Below are 25,656 nucleotides of genomic sequence, written 5' to 3'. Positions count from 1 at the left end.
ATTTCCAACATTCAGCAATATGTTCCAGTTCACCAAAAATGGGCTGATACAATTGGTCATCTTGTCCTCCTCCTTATTGGCATTCTGCTTCTATTCAGAAACATTCACCAGTGGAGAACACAGCAGCGAGAGCAGAGCCGAGCTATAGCACAAGCCCCTATGTCAATAGAGGCTGGGACATCTCCCCAGATATGGCTAAGCATGCTAGATCGGTAGTCAAAGACGGGTAAGATCAGTAGAGAAACATACCAACCTAAGACAGGACAGAGATCATCAATATCTTGTGTCTGATGACGGGTAAGGATGTTTTCTACTACTGACGACCTAAGACAGGCACGATCTCTGCCATAAAACAAAAAAGGGGGAGATGTCGGGGACTGCCTCCGGCCGGGGAAGTCCCCGCCATTTCAAGAAGGTGCTTGGCTCACTGCTAGCAAAATATGCTGCAAGCATACAATGAACTTTCTGGTGAAGCCCGCCTAAAGGAGGACATAGTTATTGGCTGTATCAAATTTAATCAGCATAGTAACAGGACTCTCATTGGCTCTCCCCATTGCTTGACCCCTTATTGGTCACCCTGCTGTATATAAGCTAAGGAAGTTGATTAAATAAACGGAAATGAAGCATTAACACCATACCAGGTTCATTGTCGTCCTTGCGGGCCGAGGGCGACAATGAGGTTTTTAACTCTTGGCCTTGGAGTATGCTATGTCTCCTGCCTCTTCCCACAGCGTATTTAGGAAAAGACACATCAAATTGCACTGGGAAAAGCCACTAACAAGAAAGGCACAGGTCCAAAATGGAGTCCCTTATGTTAAGGACCCCATGTCAGCAAACCAAAACTTAATCCCTAACCTAACCACAGTTCCAGCCTCTCCCAGGAATGCAACCTTGAACCAGTCAACACAGAATTTCCTGGTCACCACAAGGAAATTCAGCGCTTCCATTCCCCTTAGATGAGCAAGCTTGCCTCTTTGCAAATAACTTCCTTTATTTTCTGCTCCCCATCTACCTTGAAAACCCTTCCTTTGCTGCTGCTCCATGGTGCCCCTTCCCCTTTGCCAGATGGGCTGCTGCCTGATGCATGACAGGCTCCTTAAAGCCAAGTGGACATTTTACATTACTCAGTAGTGTTTTGTTGCTGCACAGATCCTAGCCTCTGCAGCTAGAATGCCTATTTGGATTCTGCTTCTTTGTCTTATTAGCCATGTGGCCAGCACCTCCTCAGTTACTCAATTTTAAGGAGGGCTTCTCCCATCCATACTCAAGCATGAGCCGGAAAGCTAGAGATCTCCAATGATAACGCCTGGCCGCCCACTCCATGTCCATCCATCATCTCCTCCCTCAGCTCTGTCCCCTTCGCTACATCCCTACTGACACTGCGCTGGTCCAGACACTGCACCTGCCAGACACTGCACCAACCCAGGGTTGACCCTGGGAAATCCAGTCTCTCTGTGCCTTTGTTTCTTCACCCGCAAAATGGGTATAATGCCTACCTCCTAGGGCTATGTGAGGATTTAATATGTTTGTGCTGCAAAAAATGTAGAACAGCACCTGGCACATGGTTAAGAGTCCAAAACATATTAGCCTCGAGAACCTTCCAGAGGTTTCCCTGCATTCACTCTGCCTTCCACTCTAATCTGCTTTCTGCACCGAAGCCAGCATGATCCCTCGCAACAGCAGCTTCGACGGCATGCCTGCCTTCCTTAAAACCTTGGCTGGACTTCTCTGTGTGCTCAGGGGATAAGAGTCCTGGCCCAGGGAAGCCCTGCTCTGTCTCCAAGTCATCCCCCCGCCACCTTCCGCCTTGCTCCCGACCCACTGTCCACTCCAACCTCCTGTCAGCTCTTGGAATGGCCATGTTTCTTCCCAGCCTGAGCTCTGCGTACCCTGGTAATACTTGTACTCCTTGGTACTACTTGTAGTACTCCTTGGTAATACTTCCTCACTTCCTTCCCCACTCCCCTGCCCCGGGGCTAACCTGCCCAATCTCCCTGACCCTCCCCTTCACTTCCTGGGAGACTTTCTCTCTCCACTTCAGGCCAACTCCATACACAATCTTGTGTCTTCTGTCATTACACAATCTTAGAGCCTCATTCTGCACTTACCTCATTAATTAGGGGACTGATTTTTTAAACACCCATCTCTTCCATTAGATCGAAACCCTCACATGGGGAAAAACTCACACAGGAATGTTCAGTATGAGTTTTCCTAAAACCCAAGTGAGGAGTTCCGTGAGGCTCCACTTCCTTCCTTGCTACATACTCCTCGGGTCAACCTTTCTCTGCAAAAAGAAGTCCTTATTCTAATCCCCTCTGTGAGACTTTCTAGAAATACCACCCCACGTCCACCCAGATTAGTGGTTTCCCAGAAATCATGGCCTGTACTTCAATGGTACATTTCTCTAAGCCTGAATTATGTTAGCTAGAAAGTGCTCCAAGCGGGTGGGAGCAGGAAATTCCACAACCTTGAGCTCCATGTCCCACAGAATACTCTGTCCTTGATGGGCCTATATGTGGGGGAGGAGAAAGGGCAGGGATGAAGGGAACCTGGGAAGGAGCATTTTGAGATGGAGGAAGCAATTCCAGGCCTTTTGTCTTCAAGGTGACTTAGAGATTTTCACCCTCCTAATTTTCCAGAAGGCCACTGTTTTATCTCTCTCTCTCTCTCTCTCTCACACACACACACACACACACACGCACACATGCACACACGACATCATCAGCACCATCACATCTCAGATATAGTAGTCTAAGCCAGAAATCACACACTGGAAGTCCCAGACACGGCCAAATCCAAGCCCAGAGTTTGGCAGGCAAAAATTATAATATTCTACATAAAACCTTGTATTTCCAGCTTATTTGGAAAAAAGAAATGGAAGACTTCCATTGGCCAGAGCTGAATAACAGTAGTCCCTTTGGATGAGTGAGGATTTCGTTAGTCTGCAGAGCACAGGATCACGTATCAAGCACCCCAGCACTCCCTCACTCCACCTGCCTGGCCCGGGAGGGGCTGAGATTTCTAGCCCTAGTCAGCTCTGAAGGCGGGAGAGATAGAACTTCTTCACTGCTTCTCAGTTTTCAAGGCTGTATCCAACCTTTCCCCTTTCAAAGTCCTCTGCCCATCCTCTTCCTCCCCCACTCTTGCACAACAGCCCTGAGGACTTGCAGGGAACAAGCAACGGCCCATTCCTGAGTCACCCATCTCTTAATGGCAGCCCCTTTAGCTTCAAAAAATGTGGCTGGAATTTTAAAATTTACTGCTTCTGAGGACCAAACTAAATTCTAAAATTAGGTCCACCCTCTTCCCCAGATGATTCTGGCTGCACAGCAGAACACAGATCGGTGGGGAATTATGGGCGGCTCGGAGTGTGAGAAGGAAGGAGGCTGATGTTATTAGGCAAATAAGGGGTTGAGGATCTGAACTCCAGCAGTGACCATAGAAAGCGGAAGAGGTCACAGATGCTATGGATTCCCCATCAACGTATCCAGTGGTGCCGTCATTTCTAGGAAGATGACACACAGATCTACTACCAACACGTTCTGTAATTATATTGTTCGCCCCTCCCTGCCGAGAAGATTCCGATGATTGTCTCTCCTCTCATCTCTTGACCTAAACACATGTTTATAAAATACGCATGTCTATAATGTGATGAAAACAGTTACAGCTCCAATTAAAGTTACACACAGAATCTAGGTCTTATGAGGAAAAAAAACAATCCTACCAAAATGTCTGACAGTAATTTTGATTTGGGTCCCATTCTCCTTGATGAAACACACTTGGTATGTGCGTCAGACCACTTTCCAAATACTACAGTGGACACTGTTTTGTACTGCAGAGGAAAGGGGCACGGCATGGATGTTGCAAGCACGCCATCAATACTTGTTGACAGAAAGAAAGGGAGGGAGGGAGGGAGGAAGAAAGAAGGGGCAGAGAGAGAAGAAAGATGGAAGAGGTCCATGCTGGTCTCTGGCCTGTTGATGATGATGATGATGGGAGGGGAGGAGAGAATGTACACACACAGAGGAGTCCTGAAGCTCTCGGTTTTCCTACAGAAATGATGATCTCAAAAGCCAGTCTTTGTTGAGAAATGAAAAAGATTACCAACTGCCGAAGCTCCTCTGACCTCTGAAAAGCAGAGTTCAGAGATTCAACTATCAAGTTTTACTGTAATTCCCAAGCAGATAAAACCAGATACCCCAAGCAAGGGGCCCCTGAATGCCTTAGGAGGAAGTGGAGAATGAGTCTGCATGCATGAGCAAGAGCTATGGAGGGAAGAGGAGGAGGAGGAGGAACAGAAGTCAGGAGCACGAGTCCTGACCGTCCCCTTGAGTTCTAAATCCTTGTCAGAGCTTAATAGGCTAAAAACAAAAACTCAGGGTTATCCCACTGCAAGGCAGCTCGTTCCTCATCTATCTGGCCATAGACTGGGGCCATTTTAAGCGCCCTTTCAAATGCTTCAGGTTCAACTGGGTGCCGGACCAATATGGAGCCCATGAGCCAAGGTAGGCATCTACCTTGGGTGGCAGATGGATTGCAGATGGGCTGCAGGTGGACTCAGGGTTGTCCCTACTTGGTATATGGTGTGGAGGGTATCAGAGGTCCTGTAGGTTCTGGTGGCAGGTATGGAGGGGCTGAGAGTTTCAAGATAGCAGCAGAGGGGTCAGAACAGAATGCAGAAACTTTATGACCCAAGGACAGGGCCAGGATATCACCAGTGTTCCCAAAGGTCAGATGGGATTGGACCTATGTGAGTGGCCACTGATACGGGGTACCCAAGGAACAGATCACATCATCAACAGGGTAGAGACCGGCATGGACCCAGAGACAGCTACAGACCAAGGCCTCTTAAACCACAGACAGGGGGACGCATAAACTTCATTATCCTTCCAGACAAACCTGGCCAGAGGAGAGGAATGAGGATGGTTGTATCGAATCGGGGGAGAGAAGTCCTGAAACACTGACCTTTCCCCCAGAGAGCCTCTGCTTAAAGCTGAAGGAGGCTTCTTAAACATACCAGTGGCAACAGAAACTCAAGAAGCAGCCAAAGATACTCCCAGACAACATGAGTCTGACCATATGCAACACAGATTATAAACGTCTGACCCTGCTATGAGAAACGAGTGGGACTGATGAGGATGAGATCAGTCCAGAAACAGAAAAAAAAGGACAAATAAATGAACCACTGTTGGTGAGTTTTTTTTAACCACCAACAAATGATTAGAAGGAATATGCAAAACAAATGCTTGAAAGATAGGAAGAAATGATCCTTTTCTGTTGTTGTTCTTACCAACATGAGCTTAGCTCATTTATCCTCTGCACAATTCGTACAGTATTATGATACACAAATTAACTTGGGGGCACAGAAGCTCCTGCCCCAAGAATTAAGGCCAAGGAGCAAGTGTGCCTAGCACCCAGGGTCCCTACAGAACACAGAGGGGTCTGAGTGAGTCACCCAGTGGAAAACTGTTAACTCTCACCTTGGCAAAAAGGGATAATGGGAGGGAACTGTGTGCGAGAGCCTCTACAGAGCTGGAGACACAGACCAGGAGCCCCAGTGGGGAATGGCACCTGCCGTCTCTCTCTCTTCCTGCCCTCCCAACTCCTGCTGGTGGCTCCTGCTGGCCAAATCCAGCTGAAGTCAGAGGCGAGGGGAACTCCCACTGGGATCACTTTCCTGGACACGGAGCAAAGCAGAGACGCATGGACAATGAATTGGGGTGGGTGGGCAAATGGAAGGTCACCAGCACAGGTTGACACATGGAACTCAAAGACGTGGCTGACATCTTAAGCAGGGTCTCTGTACTTCTGTGTGATATTCCAAACCTGGAAGAGAATGGCAGCCCAAGGGCAGCTCTTGGGTGGCCAGCAGAAACACCTGAAAAGATTTTTTTTTTCGATTTTCCATAGAAATGAAGAAATTTCCATCACCTTCCCCAAGGCTGTGATGTCAGACTGTTTTAGTCTCAACTAAACTACTTCAAACATTGTCACGGATTTCTATAAACTTGAGCTATGGGAGTTCTGCTTTCGTGGTTTCGATATACAATCTAGAGGCGAAGGCTGCATCTATACGTCAGGGATGTCCTGCTCACAAGACACACCACCGCTCGGCGCAGAAGGCCCTGCCAGACCAGGCTGACCTCATTTTGCAAAGCTGGCTTTGGGGGATTTTATTTTAAAACCTGAGTATTTATACAGTTTGCATTCTTGAGGAGGTGATAGATTCTATTAACCTTCAAGAGCTCGCCCTTGCTTTCTCTGCGAAAAGAAGTCAGACCGCCTGGCCGAAAGGACCTGGCTGACTTGGCTTAGCTGAGCCCTACCTGTTGTTATTAAACACGGAGCAGAATTATTTTAAGTTCAATTTTTACATTAAACATAATAATTTTACTATGTTTGGATTCCTGAGGGCTCTCTGGACACTGTAATTTATTTCAATCTTCTGATTCTGCTCTTCCCCTCACCTCCTTGAATTCCACGCTCCACGCTAAGGGACTGGAGGGAAGGGGTGAGTGAGGGGAACTGCAACGGGGAAGAGGTTGGCAAGAAGATGGGAGAACAGCCACCAAGACTTGTAGTCCTCCCTGGAAGGGTTGGGGGTTACACACCTGATTAGTTTGAGTCGAATCAGGAGACAGAGTTTCAAAAAGTGAGAGGTTCTCCTTCCTTCCATTTTCTTTCCATGAGAATTCACTAGAAATCTAGAAACTCTGGCATAATTAGGGCTGACCTTTGAACACAGTGGGGGTGAGGGGTGCCGACCCCTGCCCCAGGGGTGTCGGAAATCCACATATAACTTCTGACTCCCCCAAAACTGAACTACAATATAGCCTGCTGTGGACCAGTAGACTTGCCAACAACACAGTCAATGAATACCTATTCTGTACATTGTGTGTATATTCCATACTGTATCCCCTAAGAATGGAAGCTGGAGAAAGTATTATTAAGAACATCGTAAGGAAAGGAAAGTATATTTACAGTACCGTCCTGTACTCACCAGAAACAATCCACATACAAATGGATACACGTGGTTCAAACCCATGCTTCTCAAGGATCAGCCGTACTTTTCATGGCGCTCTTCATGGTTTCTAGACAGACAGCAGAGGTGTTGGAGTCATTCTGACCTGAACTGGAGCTGCAGACCAGCAGCACGAGATGAGGCAGGCTGCTTCCTCTCTCTGATGGTCAAGTGCTGGTGCGTAGCTGTGTACATTTTACAGCAACTTGGCTTTTGCTGAAACATTCACCACACGATCCTTGGGCTCATCTCAGTGCACAGGGCATGGACCAAAAAATACAGGTCTGTGACAACATGGAGAAAGAAGAAGGAAACATTGTTAAAGCCACCCCAAACCCAACCAATCTTGGTCTTTCCCAAAGAAAGTGTGAGAAGCACAGCGGGTAAGGACGACCATACCTATGCCTCTCAGATAACGTACAGGAAGCATCTCAGTGCTGACTGGCGCCCTTCTTCTGTCCCAGAGAAGACTCACAGGGCCTTGCAGTCAACAGCTGAGACCCGTGAACCATGACCTTGCTCCAACAGAACAGGCAAAGAGGCAGCTTGCCAGAAGGTTGCATCAGAAGCCTTTGGGGAGAAAGATGTGCATGGGAATCCTTGTGCCCACTTGTGAACACAGCAGGGCACAAATAAGAAACTCCACCACTCCCCATCTATCAGGAGGCCCCACCACTTGGGATCCACAGACATTACTACCATCAAATCAAGCTTCAATTTGACTTGATGCTAATAATAATAATATTATGACTAACCAACTGAGCCTGCGTGGTTCACTCCGTTAAGCACCCAATTCTTGACTTTGGTCATGATCTCAGGGTCATGAAATTGAGCCCCACTGCAGGCTCCATGCTCAGTGGGGAATATGCTTAAGAGTCTCTCCCTCTCCTGCCCTTCCCCCACTCATGCTCACTCTCCCTCTGTCTCTCCAATATAAATAAACCTAAAAAAAATAAAAATAATAATAATGTGGCCATTTTCGAGGAGCTGAGGATTTCTTCCAATCAATTCCTGGATTTTCAGTAGAGGCCACTCATTCACTGGCACTGAACAATCTCCTTCACGCCTCTTTAAAAGAAAAAAATGAGACTGAGTGATAAAGAGGAAACAAGGGCTCAGATTGGGCCCACAACACAACAATGGCCCTGGCATACTCTTTTTTTTTTAAAAAAAGATGTTATTTATTTATTTGACAGAGATCACAAGTAGGCAGAGAGGCAGGCAGAGGTGTGGGGGGAAGCAGGCTCCCTGCCGAGCAGAGAGCCCGATGCGGGGCTTGATCCCAGGACCCTGGGATCATGACCTGAGCCGAAGGCAGAGGCCTAACCCACTGATCCACCCAGGCACCTCAGCCCTGGCATACTCTTTTATCACAGCAGTGACCCTGGTATATTCTTTAAAAAAAAAAAAAAAAGTCTTTTTCTTTTTAGAGGAATTTCAAGCCCACAGCAAAGTTAAGTAAAAGGTCCAGAGAGTTTCTGAGGGCCCACCCGCCCCAACACATGCACAATATCCCCGAGCTTTGGTGTGCTCACCGTTCAGACTCGGACACAACTCACTTTGAAGTGTCAAAGCCGCAGGCCAACCACCCACCCAACACAGCATAAAGTACCTCCCAGACCATGTCTAATCTCGTGCAGAAATAAAATGTTCAGATCCTATGACGAGGCTGCTGGTGGAGGACAAGCCACTCTCGAACCAGGCTCGTTCACCGGCAAGATGAGCGCTGCCTCGGACAGTAGTGCACAGTGGCCAGGGAGGCTGAAAATTTTTGGAAAATTGTGGAAAGGTGTAAAGTTCAGCAGGGCCCTGGCCAGTGTATTTGTGAAACCTGCTTTCCAATGACTGCTTGTGTACACCACTTCAGAGGAATAATGAGCATGAAATTCAATTATGCAGGCATCGCTTAGCCATCTCAACCAGAATTGTGTCCCTAATCTTTTATTTTGAAGATAAAGTGAAAAATCTAAAGCTACTCTCCTTATGATGGCATTTTATTTCCTTTGTGACTCAGCCAAGAGAATTCCCTTCAACCTAAGGCTCTAAGCTTCAAAGTCAGCTCTCTTCTTAGCTGCTGTCCTGCTTTTGAACCTTAATTTATGTTTTCTACATCCTAGAGAAGTAGACCAAAGCTGACCCACCGAAAAGACCATAGGAGCAATGCTGGGCTGCCTCGTGGAGAGATGGCATCTCCTGCCATGCCTGCGCGGCCACCAAGTCCCTGAGGAGCTCTGGAAAGCCCTGGCCCAGGCCTTGATACGGGCCAGGCTATACCGAGGCCTGTGGTCTGGAGCATCCTGGAAAGGCACTGCTCAGAGGACTCTATTTGCCCTTCCAAGTGTTGTTCCGCCTTTGCCATGCGCCACCCTTTACACCTAAGTCCCACCCACAGGACTCATGGCTCACTCCACCTGACCCACTGTGGGACCACATCTCCTTCGCCTTCACAGATGAGTCAGCACCAATTACCATGTCGGGCCCCCGGGCAATGCCATCAAATTGCTGAATGAATGCGCAGCAAAGCTTTCCGAACAGGGCCTGTGCCCTGAGGATTCAGGTTATGAAACAGAACCAGTATCTAGAGCCACGGTGCTCCCCAATGCTCCCTTGCTCTGCTTTTCCTAGTATTCCTCACTAAAATGAGAATCTAAGAAACTTCCCTAACACGAGCCCAAATGAAGAGCCGTCCAGGGACATAAAGCACAATTGTACTCACTGCCCCTGACCCAGTATTATTTAGCCTTTTTTTTTTTTTTTCAAGAGAAAGAGAGAGCACATGCAAGTCGAAGGGGGGGGACAGTTTGGGAATCTGAAGCAGGCTCCATGCCCAGCGCAGAGCCCAATGTGGGGCTCGATCTCATGATCCTGAGATTCTGACCTGAACCAAAATCAAGAGTTGGACGCTTAACAGACTGAGCCATTCGGGCGCTGATTATTTAGCATTTTTTAAATTAAAAGAGGACATTGCAAATCGGAGTGTTGCTGTTTTTCAGCTGCATGGTCTTTTTCCCAATGTAAAAGATGACGAACAGAATTTATGGTGTTGCCACTGAATGGATGATGAGTAGAGTTTACAGTGTTTCTAATAAAAGGCAGATAAGGGGGCCTGAATCTGATGAAGGAAGAAGTTCAGCTTTGAAGTCAGACATCGAGAAGAGCTTCTTGAGAGCCAGAGTTCAGCTATTGTAGCATAAGACTGTCTTCTCTCCAGAGAAGCCTATGAGTTTGTGGAGGGAGGGAGGGAGGGAGGAAGAAAGAGAGAGAGAGAAAGGACAGATAGGAGGGAGGGAGATTGACTGATTTAATCTGAAACCCAAATGTAGTCTTTCCAGAGCCACAGAAATGGATTACCTTCCTTCCTTACCCTGTCCATCTGTCAGAATCCTTCCTCTCTTACAAGGTCTAGCTCAGATGCCAGAGGTTAGTTTCCTCCACCCCTTTGCCCTGTTTGTGCACCCCCTGTGTCTCTGTGATACTTGGGACTCATCAACACTTCATTGCTGCCACCTGCCTTGCCTGGGTACCGTCCTAGTTCTGGGGGGACATAGAGATAGTTCTGAAAGACTATGTCCCTGCTGGGAGTATGCAGATGGTCAACAAGGAGACAAACACACAAAATACTTCTCACTAGTTCTCAGTGTTATGAAAAAACCCACCAGGTTAAATATGACAGCAGGTGAGGGTCCCACAGGAACGTGGGACAGGCCTCTGTGAAGAGGCGACCATGAGCTGAGGGCTGAGACAGCCAGTATGTTTGGAAGTGGGCAAGGTGATTCCAGAAGAGGAAAGAGCAGGTGAACTTGGAATGTTCGAGACACAGATGCAAACATGTGAGTGGTGCTCAGTGAGCAGACGTGAGAAAGGAGAGGAGGCTGCTACTGCCAACTGTCCTCCCCAGCGAGCTGTGTGGTCCTCTCTATTTGGTAAAGGTCTTTGGGGTCCATGACCTCCTCCATGGAGTCATGTGCTGGAGGGAACATTTGTACTCTGAAAACTACACAGGAAGCCCCAACCCCTAATATGATAGAATCTGGAGATGGATCTATTGGAGGAAAATCAGGTTAGATGAGGTCACGGGGGTGGGGCCTCCATCAGATGGTATCAGTGCCCTTGTAAGAGACACCAGAGAGCTCACACACTCCTCTCCCCCTGCACGCCCAAAAGAAGTCATCAGAGCACAGTGAGATGGCAGCTGCCCACTCGCCAGGAAAAGAGGTCTTGGAATGAAATCTGCCTTGCTGCCTCCTGGACCTTGGACTTCATGGCCTCTAAAGGTTATGAGAGAGAAATTCCTGTTGTTTAAGCCACCCAATCATGGACATGGGTAATGTGGTGGCCCAAGCTGACCAATACAGGTCTAATGGTATGTGTGGAACTCAACAGAGGACTGTAAAGCTCTCTTCAGCCAATAAGTAATGGAGTCAGAGGACCGTCACCCACACCCACTGAATCATGGGGGACTGAGGGGCCTAGAATCCCCCAGTCAAAGCTTAACCAGATATTTTTCAAGAGATCCCAAGGAAGAATTAGAGTCATCCAAAAGAATGTCATCACATATTCTTCCACTCCAGGCTCCCTTCCTTGCCAAGGAGCTTTCAAAGCTATGCCACACCACGGTCCCTGCAGCTAAGACACTGAGGTTCATGCAGAGGGTGACAGGCACCCTTTGTTCCCAAAGCTAAAAACACCCAGCGCTGATACAAGGCAGTGCTTCCCAGAGCCCCCACTGATTCACAGCTTAAATTTGGGGGGGTGGGGGGACACACGCTCTGTCCCATGCCGCCTCACCTGGGGCCTTAAGAGGCTCTATTTACACCAGAGCACTCACGGAATCTTCCAGAGAAACCAGGTCCTTCAGCTTCTGCCTGCAGCCCTGTTAGTCTCCACTGAGCTCAGACCCTAGACCACATCTGCTATACCCAGTGGCCCATCAGAAGTGTCTCAGGTGAGCTGACATCTGTGGGAAGCTGCACGCCCCACACCACCTTGTCATTCGTGGCCCAGGTCCCCAAGTGGAGTTGCATGTTGAATAAAAGACTGAACATCCCTGGATTCTTGGGCATCTAGCCTTGAACTCTGGGAAGCTTTCTGGTATATGGAAAGGAGTAAGCTGAAAGTGAAACAGCAAGCTGACCCCTTCCCCTGTGAGGAAGGTACGTGTGTGTCTGCGTGTGTCTGTGTGTGTGCTGCCGTCTCTGGGATAGAGCCAAGGTATATGCGTATATGTCCTCATTGTGCTGTTGCCAGTAGATGCTGGACCAGCGCCCCTAAGCATGACATTTGTTTGTCCAAATGTCACACAGCTCATGGTGCATGTGGGAGTAGAGCAGTGCTGTGACACTAAGCAGCTCAGGTATCCCAAACCCAGCAGCCTCCTGGGCGTGCTGCACCAAGGCAGGCAGCCAGAGCGCCACAGAGCAGAGGGTGTGGATCTCCACACACCCACGAAAGCACAACTCGCTCGCACACGCATGCACACATGCGCACACACGAGAGCAGGTGAGAGGCACTTGGTCTTCAGCAGAGACGGCCATTTCTTTTATGTAATTTAGACCTGCAAACCGTGCTATGCACAATCTTGTCCTGGGGACTTGATTTTCTTTCATGTGGTTCTTCGTGCTAACAAGATTAAATCAGTTCCAATAGGTACTGGTTTAACGGGGATGATAAACTTTTATTGAACTTGAGCACATTAAAATGAAATGTAAGCAATAGGTGATTCTGGCGTTCTCCTGGGGTCTCTTCCAATTTGAATAAAGCCAGCATGCCTTCTCTGGAAAATAACAGCTCCTAACCCGGCTCACTTTATGTACTTAATTAAAATCTATTTTCGTGGTATAAAAAGGAGCTAAAACAATGTAATGTTTCTTCTCTTCCATAGAAGTCCAAAGAAACCTTGTTTTTGAACTTGGAGAAGAGAGAGGGACGATTCCTTTCCTAAAAACAGATCTTTACATTTCACACAAGGAGCAGGTAACATGCTGCTTCACAGCGGCCTGTCTGCTAATCTGTGATCTGTTTTGTCTGTGAATGGGATTATCATGGTGGTTTATTGAAAACGAGCCAAAAACGATGTAAAGTAAACTGTTTACACAAAGCCACCAGGCTGAAAAATCCAAACTCAGACTCATTTCACGTTTTAACAAAAATAAACTTTATTATAGCTTCAACCGGACAGTTAAACCTTCCAGGGTCGGCTCAGCTTGCTGACTGTGGGGGACCCGAGGCCGCGGCTCTCAGCAGAAATTACGAAACCGTAAATGTCGTGGTTAACCTCTGACGGTTGCCTTTCTCTGAAGCACTCCGTTCGGATTTTACTCCTGGCCAGCATGCCGGCCAGGCTCCTTGGCCAGGCTCCTGTCACTGTGTCTGCCAGTCCCGTAAGTCAAGAGAGGGAGGCTTGGCTCTCCAGCATGGCAGGGGGTAGACAGGGAGCTGTCAGTAATCCTTAGCCTGACCCCTTGGGGAAGACATCTTTATGTTTCTGTGGGGCTGGCAGGGACACACCTGGCCTCTTCGGACTCCTGGGGCGGGCGCCTGGTCCAAAAGGGTCAGTGATTTTTTTTTTTTCTAATTAATGTCCACTCTGGACCTTTGAGTATCTTAAATTCTAAGCCTCGGCCAAAACATTTCATAAGACATGCTTTGATCTCCTTGAAAACAGACAAAAGACCGAAAGAATAGAAACATCCACCAAGGAAGCCTGACTCCGACACATTGTTTTGTCTCCTTGCGAGTTCTGTAGCAGGAAGCCAGACAGAGAGTTCCCGTCCAAGTTGACCATATCCACGGAAGTCACTTCAGAGATCACTTCCCCAGTGTGCCCATTAGGGGCTCACGGGAATGGCTCTGGACCATTTGTTCTTTGTTGGTTTTCTTTTTCCCTAAGCCTGTCTAACTTTTCCTCGAATTGTCTTCTGGAGCCCTTTGGACTACAAAGAGACTGTGTCCTTTTGACCTCACACCAATCATCTCTTAACTTCATTCATTCATTCACTCCATTCATTCATTCATTCACTGAAAGGATCCAGTGTGTGTCAGGTACTACGTGAGACATGAGTGATACAAAGTAAGACAGTGCCCCCTGACTGCAGGGGTTCCCCACCCGAGTGAAAAGTGATAAAACAGGTAATTATACTATGGAATGATACATGATTTTTAAAGGAACTAAGTATTATAGGAAGACTGGTGCTTCTTGGTCTCCATCTAAGCTCTTTCTTTTCCCAGACTCTGGTGCTGAAGACCTTTGGATTCTGTACTGAGTCCTCTTCTCTCCTCTATCTAAGCTCTTCCCCCTACACTCCTCTGTCTATGGCTTAGTCCTAGAGCTTTGAACAAGAACACGTTGACGACTATTTTTCTGTCTTTAGTCCTGACCTCTCCCTGGAGCTCTGCAGTCTTACAGCCCCCTGCCTATCTGACCAGCTCCACCTGAATGACTAAAGAAGCATCTCAAGTCCACGCATATCACTCCTGACCTCTGCCTTCCCACAATGACCTCCCCCCTGTGTCACCTGCTCACTTTCACCATCTGCCCAGCTGGTCTAGAAAAAGACCAGGAAGCAACCTTGACTTGTCCTTTTCTTCCGCACTCTACACCCAAGCCCTGCAGATTCCATCTCCAAAGGCGTCCAGATCTGTCATCTGTGTCCATGTTTGCTGCAAAAATCTACCTTCAATACCTATTGCACTTTGCCTGCATTCATTCCTACAATAATCCACCCATTCCCCCACTTCAATCTGTTTTCCACACTGTGGTCTGTATGATCTTCTTAAACCTCAACTGGTATAATCTTGCTCCTCTACTTAAAACCCTTCAAAGGGATGGGTCTTCTGTTTCTGTGACAGAGATGGAGTAACAGGGACTAAATAACTAAAGAATGATACAAAACACATACAACAATTATTTTCAAAACATTAGGCCTGAGGCGACGAAGGAGAGTGACAGCTGAGAGACAAGAAACAAGCCAAAGCCGTATGACTGCCCCAGCTTAATGCTGGAAGAGAATGTCCAGGCCATGGAACAGGGACAGGGAAGCAGACAGCTTAGGGGTCTTGCTGAGTGGCAGAGACAGTACTAAGTGTCCAAGAGGCCAAGGAAGTCAAAGCTTGGCAGGGGTGGGAAGTACTGAGAAGAGTGTTGAGGAGAGACAGAGAAAGTTCCAGATTTTAGCAGAGCATCTTCCCTGTGTTTTGAGCAGAGTGCTGCTTAGTGCACTCTATGAGAAAACTAACTGAGGCAGTGGGGAGAAACACATGAAAGGATTAGAGAGAACAATCTCTCTAGAGGTCACAAAAGACAAAATAACTTCTCTTTCACCCACCAGAAGGAAGGAGGGGGGGAGCCTAAAGATGGGTCTCATACCCTGTTGGTTGCTTCCTCCTTGAAAACAAACAAACCCTCCTGCAAAACAAACAAACAAGCAAACAAAAAAACCCCAAAAAACAAAAAACAAACAAACAAACAAAACCCTAATCAAAGTTACACTCAAAATAATAAATAACAAAGATATGAACAGAAATCAAATATAAAAGAGAAAACACAACAGAGAATACAATGAGATCAAAAGCTGGTTATGTGCGAAGATCAATCAATCTGATAACCTCCAGCCTGACTCCTGGGGCATGGGGGAGGGTGGGTGAGAAAACCACATCAGCAATAGCAGGAATGAGAGATGCAACATCGCTACAGAGTCTACAGATCTCAAAACCATTATTTCTTATGAAAAACTTTATGTCAATAAATGTGAAACTCAGAAGAAATGGACAAATTCCTTAAAAGAGGTAAAACCAACATTTGCTCAAGAAGAAACAGATAACCTGACCAAATGACTCTATATTTTTAAAAACTGAATTTATAGTTCAAAATCTTCTCATAAAGGAAACTTCGGGTACAGGCAACTTCACTAGTGAATTCTACCAAACAGCCGGAAGAAAGAATACCCATTTGAACAATCTCTTGCAGAAAACTGAAGAGAGGAAATGTTTCTCAAGCTATTCTATTCTATTAGGTCAGCATTACTCTGATTCTAAGTCCCGAAAAAGATGTTACAAGAAAACTATGTAGATACAAATTTTCTAAAGAAAATCTTAGCAAATTTAATCCAACAATATATATAAAAAGGCTAGTAAATCATGATCAAGTACGATTATTCCAGGAATGTACTTTTGGCTTAATTTTCAAAGCAATCAATTACCAGACTAAAAAAATCAAAAAACAAAATGACAACTTTAAAAGACTGACAGGAAACATTTGACAAAATGTAGCATCCATTCCTGATAAAAACTCTCAGTAAAATAAGAAGGCAACTTTCTTAACCTGATAAAAGATATCTATGAAAAACCTACAAGCTCCCCCAAACACAAAGTATGTACTATGTAGAGATGCGAGTAATTAATCCTATTTACATAAAATGCAAAGTAATCTATAGTAACAGAGAAGATTTCAGTAGTTGCAATGAAGGAAGGTTCTGAGTGAGGGATTATAAAGAACCGCACAAAACTTTGGGGGATAAGTATGCTCATTATTTTGAGCATGGCGATAATTTCCTAGGCCCATATATGTGTCAAAACTTATCAGACTGTACACTTCACACATGTTCAGCTTACTGCATATTAATTATACCTCCTCAAAGCCATTTTAAGAATCCTTCAAGGGTTTTCCATTGTTTTTAGAATAAAATCCAAAATGGTTCTAATGGACCATTTATGGTACATTTATCAGACTGCCTGGGACACAGTAACAGCTCAACTAATAAGTTCCCTTTCCCCTCCCCAATTACAGCTGCGGGGAAGGAAACTGCATGGGGAAAAGAATGTTCCCATGAAAGGGCATGGAATTTTTGAAGAATCATGACAAAATGGAAAATTTTAGGAGCAAAGTAGGGAGAAATGGAAGTCAAACCTGGAAATGCACTTTGGCACCAGGTCGTAGAGAAACTGACGGCTTTGCTTCTGGATCTATCTGCAAATAACAGGCAGCTGTAAAGTTGCTGGGGTGGGCTGGGAGAGAATTAGGGTGGGGAGATTCACAATTGACAAGAGTACTCTAGTAACTACACAGATAGAGAAGTAAAAATTGGTAAAGACTGGGGAAGATCAGAAACAGAGAAGACTTAGATTTTTTTTTTAATTATTTAGATTCCAGAAATGACAAAAAAGAGAGGCATAAATTCTTCCAAGCACCCAAGACCCTCATTTACAGCTATGTGTCCTGTCTATGTGTCCATCGTCTACCTCTTAGGAGACCCCCAAATAACCCTCAGCATCAAAGCTGAGACTGTGAACAGAATGGAGCTCTTCATCATCCGTTGAAGACAAAAATCAAAATAACAGATGAGGAAAACAGTGAAATGGTCATGAACTTTTGGTATCATTTTTCATACCCAGAGGTTACAGATGAGAACCATGGAGAACTTCAATTCTTTGATTAAGGAGAAAGAGAAAGGGGTGAAATGTTTAAAATCCCCAAGGCTACCAAGACACAAAACAAGAGAATTGGCAGCCGAGATCCAAGTAGTCAAGCCTAGTAAAGAACAAGTGAATAAACTGGTTAATAAGACCCTTAGCACCAGAACATAAAAACTGTGGGGTTGAAGGTTATGACTCAGGCTTTCCTAGCAACTCCATTAAACAGGGACATTCCATAACGACGGATTCAAATCCAACAAGGAGCTAACTGATAAACCTGGAGGTGGCTCACTCATCCAGAGCAGAGAAAGAGAATGAAAGAGAAGCCCTCGTGACAAATGAATAAAAATACGACTTTGCTGGAATGTACTCCCAAGAGAACTACAAGGGAGAGTTCCTTGGGATTAGTAAAGTTTTGTAAGACTTGCCAATCAGAGACTGGCTCCTTCCTTCAAGGTGGCACTGGTATTTCTGACCAGGAGACCTGCGAACTTAGCGATGCAAGAGAATCATCACAGGTGAAGCTTGATAAAAACACTGATAGCCTGGAGACTCTGATTTAGGAGGTCTGGACTAGATCCTGACGTGTAAATTCTAAATAAGTCTCTCAGGTCACACTGAGGTGCTGCCAGGCTTGACGATCCGTCACCTAGATCAAGGCCTTGTCCAAAGAGAGACTTCGCAAAGGCATGGTGACTAAATGTTACAGAGGAGAGTCTGTCTGACTTCTCTTTGCAATGTATTTGTCAGAAAGACAGAATACCTACTAACCTACTGTATGTAATTTTGAATCTACATAGTGGCACACATTTAAGGAAGATCATTTAAAAAAAAAAAAACTATATTTAGATATCAGTTAAGAACCCCTTTCCCCTTTCTTCCACTCCTTAAAATGGGCTATATGAGATGGGAAAGTTTGGACTTAGGAGCAATAGGGGGTGCAAAGGCAAGTTCAAGGAAGAGCATTCCCAAGCTCTGTGCCAAAGAGAAGGAAAGGGATTTGCAGGGAGGAAAGAGCCCCCTACCACTGGGTTGAGTCCCACTGCCCACCCCCAAGGCAGGGCAAGTTGGGGCCTCCCTCCAGACCCAGGCCCTGTGAAGGGCTGAAGCAGGCCACTCTGAGCATCAAGTTGTGTCTCCCACAGTTGGAAAGAACAACATGGGGAAGGTAAAGCGGCCTGAGGTCCAAGAAGCTCCTGTGTAAGGGAATCAGATGTAGGTCCTAAATGGGAATGTGTCCTCGAGCCATTTCAAGTCCTGTCCAGGGGGACTGCTTTAAAGCACAGTGGAATCAACGGAGAAAATCCTGTGGAGAGTCGACAATCAGAAATATGGGGGCTAAGTGTGGAGAACCAGCTGCAAGAGACGCCCAGGACTTGAAGTCTGGGTGCCGAGCAGCCGCAGAGTCTCTGGAGGGATCAGAAAAGCACCCTCTGGGGGAAGAGCCAGGTTTCATCCCCATCAGGTACAACAAGAACAAAGCCATCTTGGGACAGCCTCAGTCAAATCAGATGTCAGTGGTCCTTTCTCTTCGCTGCTTCCTACGGACATAAGCTGACACTAGTAAGATGATGGTTGAGGCAAACCAGAAATAAAGAAAAAGCTGACTACACTTCTCTCCTCGACAGTAGTTAGCTAGTCCTAGTAGGAGAATGAAAAGATTCAACATCAAGTCAAGTCCTGAGTCTTGGTTACTGCATGGGCATCTGCATAACTGAATTCAGACTCGCATGGAGCTTAAGCGCCCAACCTTGGGTCCTGCAGGTTCTTCCAAAGGCAAGGGCAACTTTAAAGGGAGATAAGAGAAGATGCTCTTTGACTTCATTTCACAGATATCATGTTCAATGGACACTTAAAAGTTTATTCTAACCCTCGTCCTCCCTAAACCCTTCTTCTCTCCTCCTTTTAAGAAAAACGGTGCCAGGGTGTCTCAGTCAGTGAAGTGCCCGACTCTTAATCTGGGCTCAGGTCATGATCTGAGGGTCGTGAGATCGAGTCCTGGGCTGGACTCCAGGCTGAGCATGGAGACTCTCTCTTCCTCTAAAAAAAAAGGGGGGTGGGGAACAAAACTATTTTTAGTTTACCATCTACCTGTTGCACAGTTAGAAATCCCTTAGCCTGTAGGTATGATCCTGATTCCAGAGCTTCTATAAGCAGATGAGAAGAGAACAATGCAAAAAGACAAAGAAGAAGGAGTGAAAAGACCAGACAGATTTCCAAAGACAAAGGAGGGGGGTCACTTTCCAAAAAAAGAATATGTTTTAAGGGTGCCTGGGATTTGTTTTAATCAGTTAGGGTGAGACACAGACATGGAAATGACTCTCACAAAGGAAGCAGTTTTTACAGTCACATATCCCCAGGAACAGAAGGCACGGCACACAGAGCCACACTCAGCTGGGAGGCCAAGGGAAGGAGGGAAATCCTGAGTAAGAGCTTATATTGTGGTTTCTGTGGGAAAGAACGTGCGAAGCAGGGGGATCTGGCTGAGGGTGGCTAGTCTGGATCATTTCAGCCGGCTCTGGGACACGAGGGAGGGCCCTCTTTGTCGGGTACCAGGTCTGGGTGATTAGCACAAGGGAATAGTGGCCGTGAACAGAGCCCCCCCACCCCATATAAAGGGTGGCTGGGGGTGGGGGGCTGCATTAGAAAGGTACACTTGAGGGCAAGTTTTTTGCTGTCTCTAGGAACAGGCTAGTCCTGAAAGGGGATTCTCTCCAGGGTCAGCAAAGCCCCAAAACGTCGAAGCGTCAAGAGAAAAGGACATAGTTCATCCAACTGAAAACAACATAAAACAGGGTTAAATGCTACAAAGAGGACAAGGATGCGGAATCCTACAACACAGGTCTTGGATTTGCCAGCTGAGTGGCCACTGTGAGCACTTTTAGGAAGCAGTGCGGGCACAGAGGTCAGGGCCAAAGGAATGAAGCTTTTGGTTAAGAAACAGTATCAGATGGTTAGGGTACTCTGTGTGTACACAGAACACTCAAAAAGAAAGTAAGAAAAGTGGTGAGATCGTAGGATAAGATAGATATAACACTAAAAGAAAGCAAAAAAAGCAGTAAGATAGTAGGATAAGAGAAAAGTTATTTCATTTTGTTAGACTTGTTTTCGTTTTAGCAGACAAGAGATATAAATTCGCTTGTAGGCAGCAGAGAAGAAACCAGGGAGAGGAAGAGAGAGCCGTGAGAGGTTGGCCTGGACACGTGGGGGACTTGAACCAGCTCTGATTTCTAGCGGTGGGCTAGTGGACACCAGGGCTCATGGCGAGAAGATGCACGTCTCCAAACTCAGACTACAGTCTCCTGTGTGGAGACTGGAACTGCCTGCCCGTCCACAGGGGCCTGTCCTTCTTGCCAGGGTTTGGTTTCCTACAGCCCTGGGCACAGAAGCCTCAACAGTTTGACTGTTTGACTTAGGGAGGATACATCAGTGTCTTTATCCATTTTTTTCTTTTGGTGCCAAGAATATGTTTATAGAGGTCAAGCTCATAGTGATCATGTCCAGCCAAAAAAAAAAAAAAATCAATTTGTCTACAGCAATAAAACCATACTGGTTCACTGAAGGGAGCCCCCTTCCAGAACACCAACTCCAGCAGATGGGCCTCTCAGATGACAGAGTCTTATCTTTGACCTCAAAGCCAACTTCTGATTGATAAATACACCCTCCCTCCCCACCAGAGTATTTCTACTCCATTAGACCCCAACGCAAAAATATAAAATCACTTCTCGAGGGACACATTAAGTCCTCAACTGTAATCAAGAAACACATCTTGTTTGTTCAATCAACCATCCTATAAAGATTCATTGTCTTCATTTCATCAGAACACCACACCAAGCCTGAGGGGAAAGACAGTAAGGAATTTCCTTTTGAATGTGTTCCCACAGTTTCTACTAGGCACTTCACTTAAATCTCTGTGAGTGTGGCCACTAATACCATGATCTCTATTTTACAGAGGAGAAACCTGTAATTTGAAGAGTTTAGCTGACTGGCAAAAGGGATCCGTATGAACTGAGGGAACTGGATCAGGGCAGGGGTCAGGCCAGACGCAGCCTTCCTCAGCTGTCTCACCCTGAGAAGAGTCACCATGGGGAGACATGGAGAATGGGGCTTGTGAGCTTAATTTCTAACACTGAGTGTTCTGCCACGACAGGCTTCAGCATGATTGTGGAGATAGTGGACGTGACGTGGAGGAGGAGGAAGGAGCCACAAAGACCCCAGGCAGTCGGGCACAACTAGTAGTAGCATGGCCTAGTTTCCAACTGGCCTCCAGTCTGTCTGGTACATGTGTGATGAGGCTGCAGAGAGAGAGGGACTGTCACTCTCTGAGCTTACTGTTCCAGCTGCCTAGGAGAAGAAAATAATGGACACAGACACACACAGACACACATACACACGTGCATACATGCATGCACACGTTTGCATACACACATGCACACCCACAAGCAAAGACAAAGGCACACACATGCACACACAAACACGTGTATACACATGCTCTCACCTGCAAACTAGACCTTTTAACACATGGCCCACTGGTCGAAATTGCCGCATATACCTGCAACCTGACAGCGCTAGATTAAATTGTCATCTTCTGGGAGGAGCTCGAACGAGTATGGAAGGAGCATCTCCCTCCTCCACTCACTAAAAGTAGGACACTAGGCCAGGTCCTCTGACTCAGATACTGGGCCTGTTCAACACGGAAGACCAAAAGCAGCCATCATGCAGGGCCTCCGTTGTCAAGAAATTAGCGAACAGGAGAGGAAGCGATCCCAGAAAGGCGAGCCCAACAAAGGGGGTCCAAGTCAGCAACAACAACCTGAGATTTAGAGGAAGGGGAGCTCGCTTTGGCCGTGGCGAGTCAAGAAGGCCCTCTGGAAGGTGTGGGGAGGGGTGACACGGGTGTCTGCCTCAAACCAACAGACACACTTCTCATTCACCCAGTCGGGACCCCACCTTCCCCAAGAAAGGCAGTGGCCACGACGCTGGTTTCCCACTCTGCATCGGGGCTCACTGGAGCTCTAGGAGACATCACTCCCTTCTCAGGGAGCTGGAGTATTAACAGCAGGACAATTTTAAGTTGGAAGGAACTTTCTTCCCAGAGAAAACTAACCATGACAGAGTTTGGCACAAAGCTGAGCTGAAGCTCTACACTTCCAGGGCCCTAATCATCTGCAGACGTTGTAGGAACCAGTCCTGTGCATTGGATGGTTCTCAGGAAATAAATAGGGAGAGACGCTTTCTCCTCCCCAGGGCCCCTTTGCCCTGTTCAAATTTGCCCTGACTAATCGTCTTAGTAGGTGCTGGGTCAGAGTCAGCTAGGGGTCTGACTAAGGTCACTTAACTTGCTTTGTTTACACTGCTAATTTTATCATTGCTTGGAAGGCTAATGGTATTATTTATACTTTAACTATGATAAACGTCTAGTTAAAGCAGGGTTGGGGCAAGTTAAAGACTGATACAACAAATCCAGAGCTTTTTTACAAGGGAAATATTAATATTTTTTAGCTCCCCAGTCTTTCCAGACTCTTGTACTTGACAAGGATAAGCAGTCCTTCTAGCCTGCTGCTTCTCCCGTTCCCGTCTCAGGACAGACAACCAGCATCAGGACACCTGGGGAGGGCAGGAGGACAGGGCCCAGGAGGCTGCCCGTGAATGCCCATGTCAGGCTGATGGTGCCTTCTGAAGTGTGAGAACTTCTGATGCACTGGCTCCGGGGATGACACAGGGAGCTGCTGGAGAAATGGAGGTTCGGGGACATGGCTGGAAACCCAGTCACCAGCTACATGAGAGTCATCTGTTCCTGGTTAAGGTTTCAGGGGGTTGTGGGGGGGGCGAGGGCTTTTAATAATCTGTGCAACAGAACAGTGCTTGTCAGGATTTAACGTGCAAATGAGTCACCTGGGATCCTGCGAAAATACAGATTCGGTTTCAAAATGTCTAGGGTGGGGCCTGAGAGTTGCCTTTTCACAAAGTCCTAGGCGATGCTCGGCTACTGCTCCACGGGCCACCCTTTGAGAAGCAAGTCAGAGAGGGCACTGGAAGGTCAGCAGATGATTCACCATGATTCAGTGATGGCTTGGTGAGTCTCCCCAGCTGGACACTCGAGGTGTGCCTTTCCACAGCTCCCCTACTCACATCGGCTTCTCCATGCTTTCTTTTAAAAAAAAAAAAAAAAAAAAGATTTTATTTGTTTGAGAGAGTGAGAGAGTGGGGGGAGCAGCAGGCGGAAGAAGAAGCAGGCTCCCTCCCGGGCTCAATCCCAAACTCTGGGATCATGACCTGAACCAAAGATAGACACCCAACTGATGGAGCCACCCTGGCGCCCCTTTTCGATGCCTTCTGCCAGAGTGCTCACACTATCCTCCCTTTGTAGACCAGTTTCCTCCTGGCCAATGTGAATCCTAGAACTGGAGCTCCACCTTCCAGATCTGTCTCAAACTGGTCCTGCCATGGAATGAACCAGCTCCCACCTTGGGTGAGGGTTTTCCCTTTTTTTTAAAAGATTTTATTTATTTATTTGACAGAAAGAGAGGTCACAAGTAGGCAGAGAGGCAGGCAGGGCGGGGGGGAAGCAGACTCCCCGCTGAGCAGAGAGCCCGATGTGGGCCTCGATCCCAGGACCCTGAGATCATGACCTGAGCTGAAGGCAGAGGCTTAACCCACTGAGCCACCCAGGTGCCCTCCCCCTTTTTAACAAATCCTGACAATTAAGAAGTTTGCTCCTTTTGACCACCTTCATCTAACCCTGCCCCCACGCCCCCCTTCAGTAACCACAAATCAGATCGCTCTACACATTTACTTTTTCTTTTATATTCCACATACAAGTGAGATCACAGAGCATTTGTCTTTCTCAATCTGTCTTATTTCCCTTATTATATCAGTGTTATGCCCTCAAGGTCCATCCATATTGCCTTAAGTGACAAAACTTCCTCATTTTTAACGGCTGAATAATATTCCACTGTATATAGATCACGACTTCCTTCTCCCTTCATCGACCATTAGGTTGTTTGCATGTCTTAACTATGGCATCGAGCCAAATCACTGTGGTTTTGATTTGCACCTGCCTAATGCCTAATGATGTTAAGTTGGGCAAGATTTGATAACCACCCCTCCTACCACCTCGCTAAGATAAAAGATAAGGAAGCCAGCTGTAAAGTGGCAGAGCCAGAAGTCCTACCCCTGCCTATTCATTTCATAATATGACAAGAATAATTTCAAGGGAACGCAAGCTGAGCAGGTGGCCAAGTGAACTGTGCAGACCATGGATGCTAAAGATGCTGTGGGTGGTGAGAAGGGTCACCAGAGGCTAGTGAGAGAGAGCTGAGGAGGGGCTAACAGAGGTGCTGAGGTTTGGCATCAGTGTGGGCGCCTGCAGTCTAAGCCTGACAGGAAATGGAGGCTGCAAATACTCCAGACCCCATCCCCACCTCCCACCCCACCTGCCATGAAGCTATACCAAAGCACAGCTCTCTGCTGGGGAACGGAGCTACTGAGTTTACCCTGGCCGGGTGCCTAGGGTAGGACCATTTTATGGAACCTTAAGGCCATATTATATGATCCTGGTTTTGGAGAGAGAAGAGACACTCTCGGTGAGTTTTCTCCTCTGTCGGCAGCCCTCACTGATGAAGGAGGTGGAAATGAAGCAGAGCTTCGAGGTGGGGGCCTTGGGGTGAGGGTGTGGAGGTTTGCTGAGATTTGAAGGCCTCAGCCTGCAGCATTGCTCCCCCTTCTCTTGGGACCACCTGGTTCAGTACACCCCCGGTCCCTCTGGCCAGGCTGCCCTCCTTCACGTTAGGTTCCCAATCTCCCTCCAAGTCTCTCTGCCCAGGATCTGGACGGGAGTCTGACCATCTTAAATTCGTGGGGAGAAAGTCACCGTCCCGCAGAGTTCTACTCTGGGATGTGTCTGCAGCAGGTAAGAGTGTGGGATGGGGTGGAGGTTTGGAGTGTCTTCTAGCCTCTAATAAAGCAGCACTCCAGCGTCCCCTAGGATGCAGGTGTCCAAGCCTGCCACTAAACCCTGCCACTAAACCACTGCCATTTACCTCCTCCCCATCTCGCTCCCATCAGTCCTCAGTGACCATTCCCTCTGGCCCCGGAACTTACCCTTTATCATCACACAGCCCTTGGTGGAGCCTGGTTTACCTGGATCTGGTTTTCAAGTCAGTCACAACAAAAACTGTAAGCCTCTCACGAACAGAAAGGATCTTAGACTTCCCTGTACCTTT

The 25,656-nt window shown here is 47.0% G+C and overlaps 1 long non-coding RNA gene across 1 annotated transcript in view; it reads right to left on the bottom strand.

Moving 5' to 3' along the window:
- The window catches only part of LOC116578448, a 129,549-nt gene that overhangs the window by 28,410 nt on the left and 75,483 nt on the right, over positions 1 to 25,656 (bottom strand). The window contains exons 2-3 of the long non-coding RNA XR_004280883.1: positions 23,327 to 23,582; positions 7,001 to 7,305 (exon numbers count right to left, since the gene is read on the bottom strand). This is a non-coding gene — a long non-coding RNA (uncharacterized LOC116578448). The remainder of the gene's footprint in view (positions 1 to 7,000; positions 7,306 to 23,326; positions 23,583 to 25,656) is intronic.

Source organism: Mustela erminea, chromosome 18, assembly GCF_009829155.1.
Source record: "Mustela erminea isolate mMusErm1 chromosome 18, mMusErm1.Pri, whole genome shotgun sequence".
NCBI lineage: Eukaryota > Metazoa > Chordata > Mammalia > Carnivora > Mustelidae > Mustela > Mustela erminea.
Note: the sequence above shows the minus strand (reverse complement) of the source record. Positions and strands in the feature narration are given on the sequence as shown.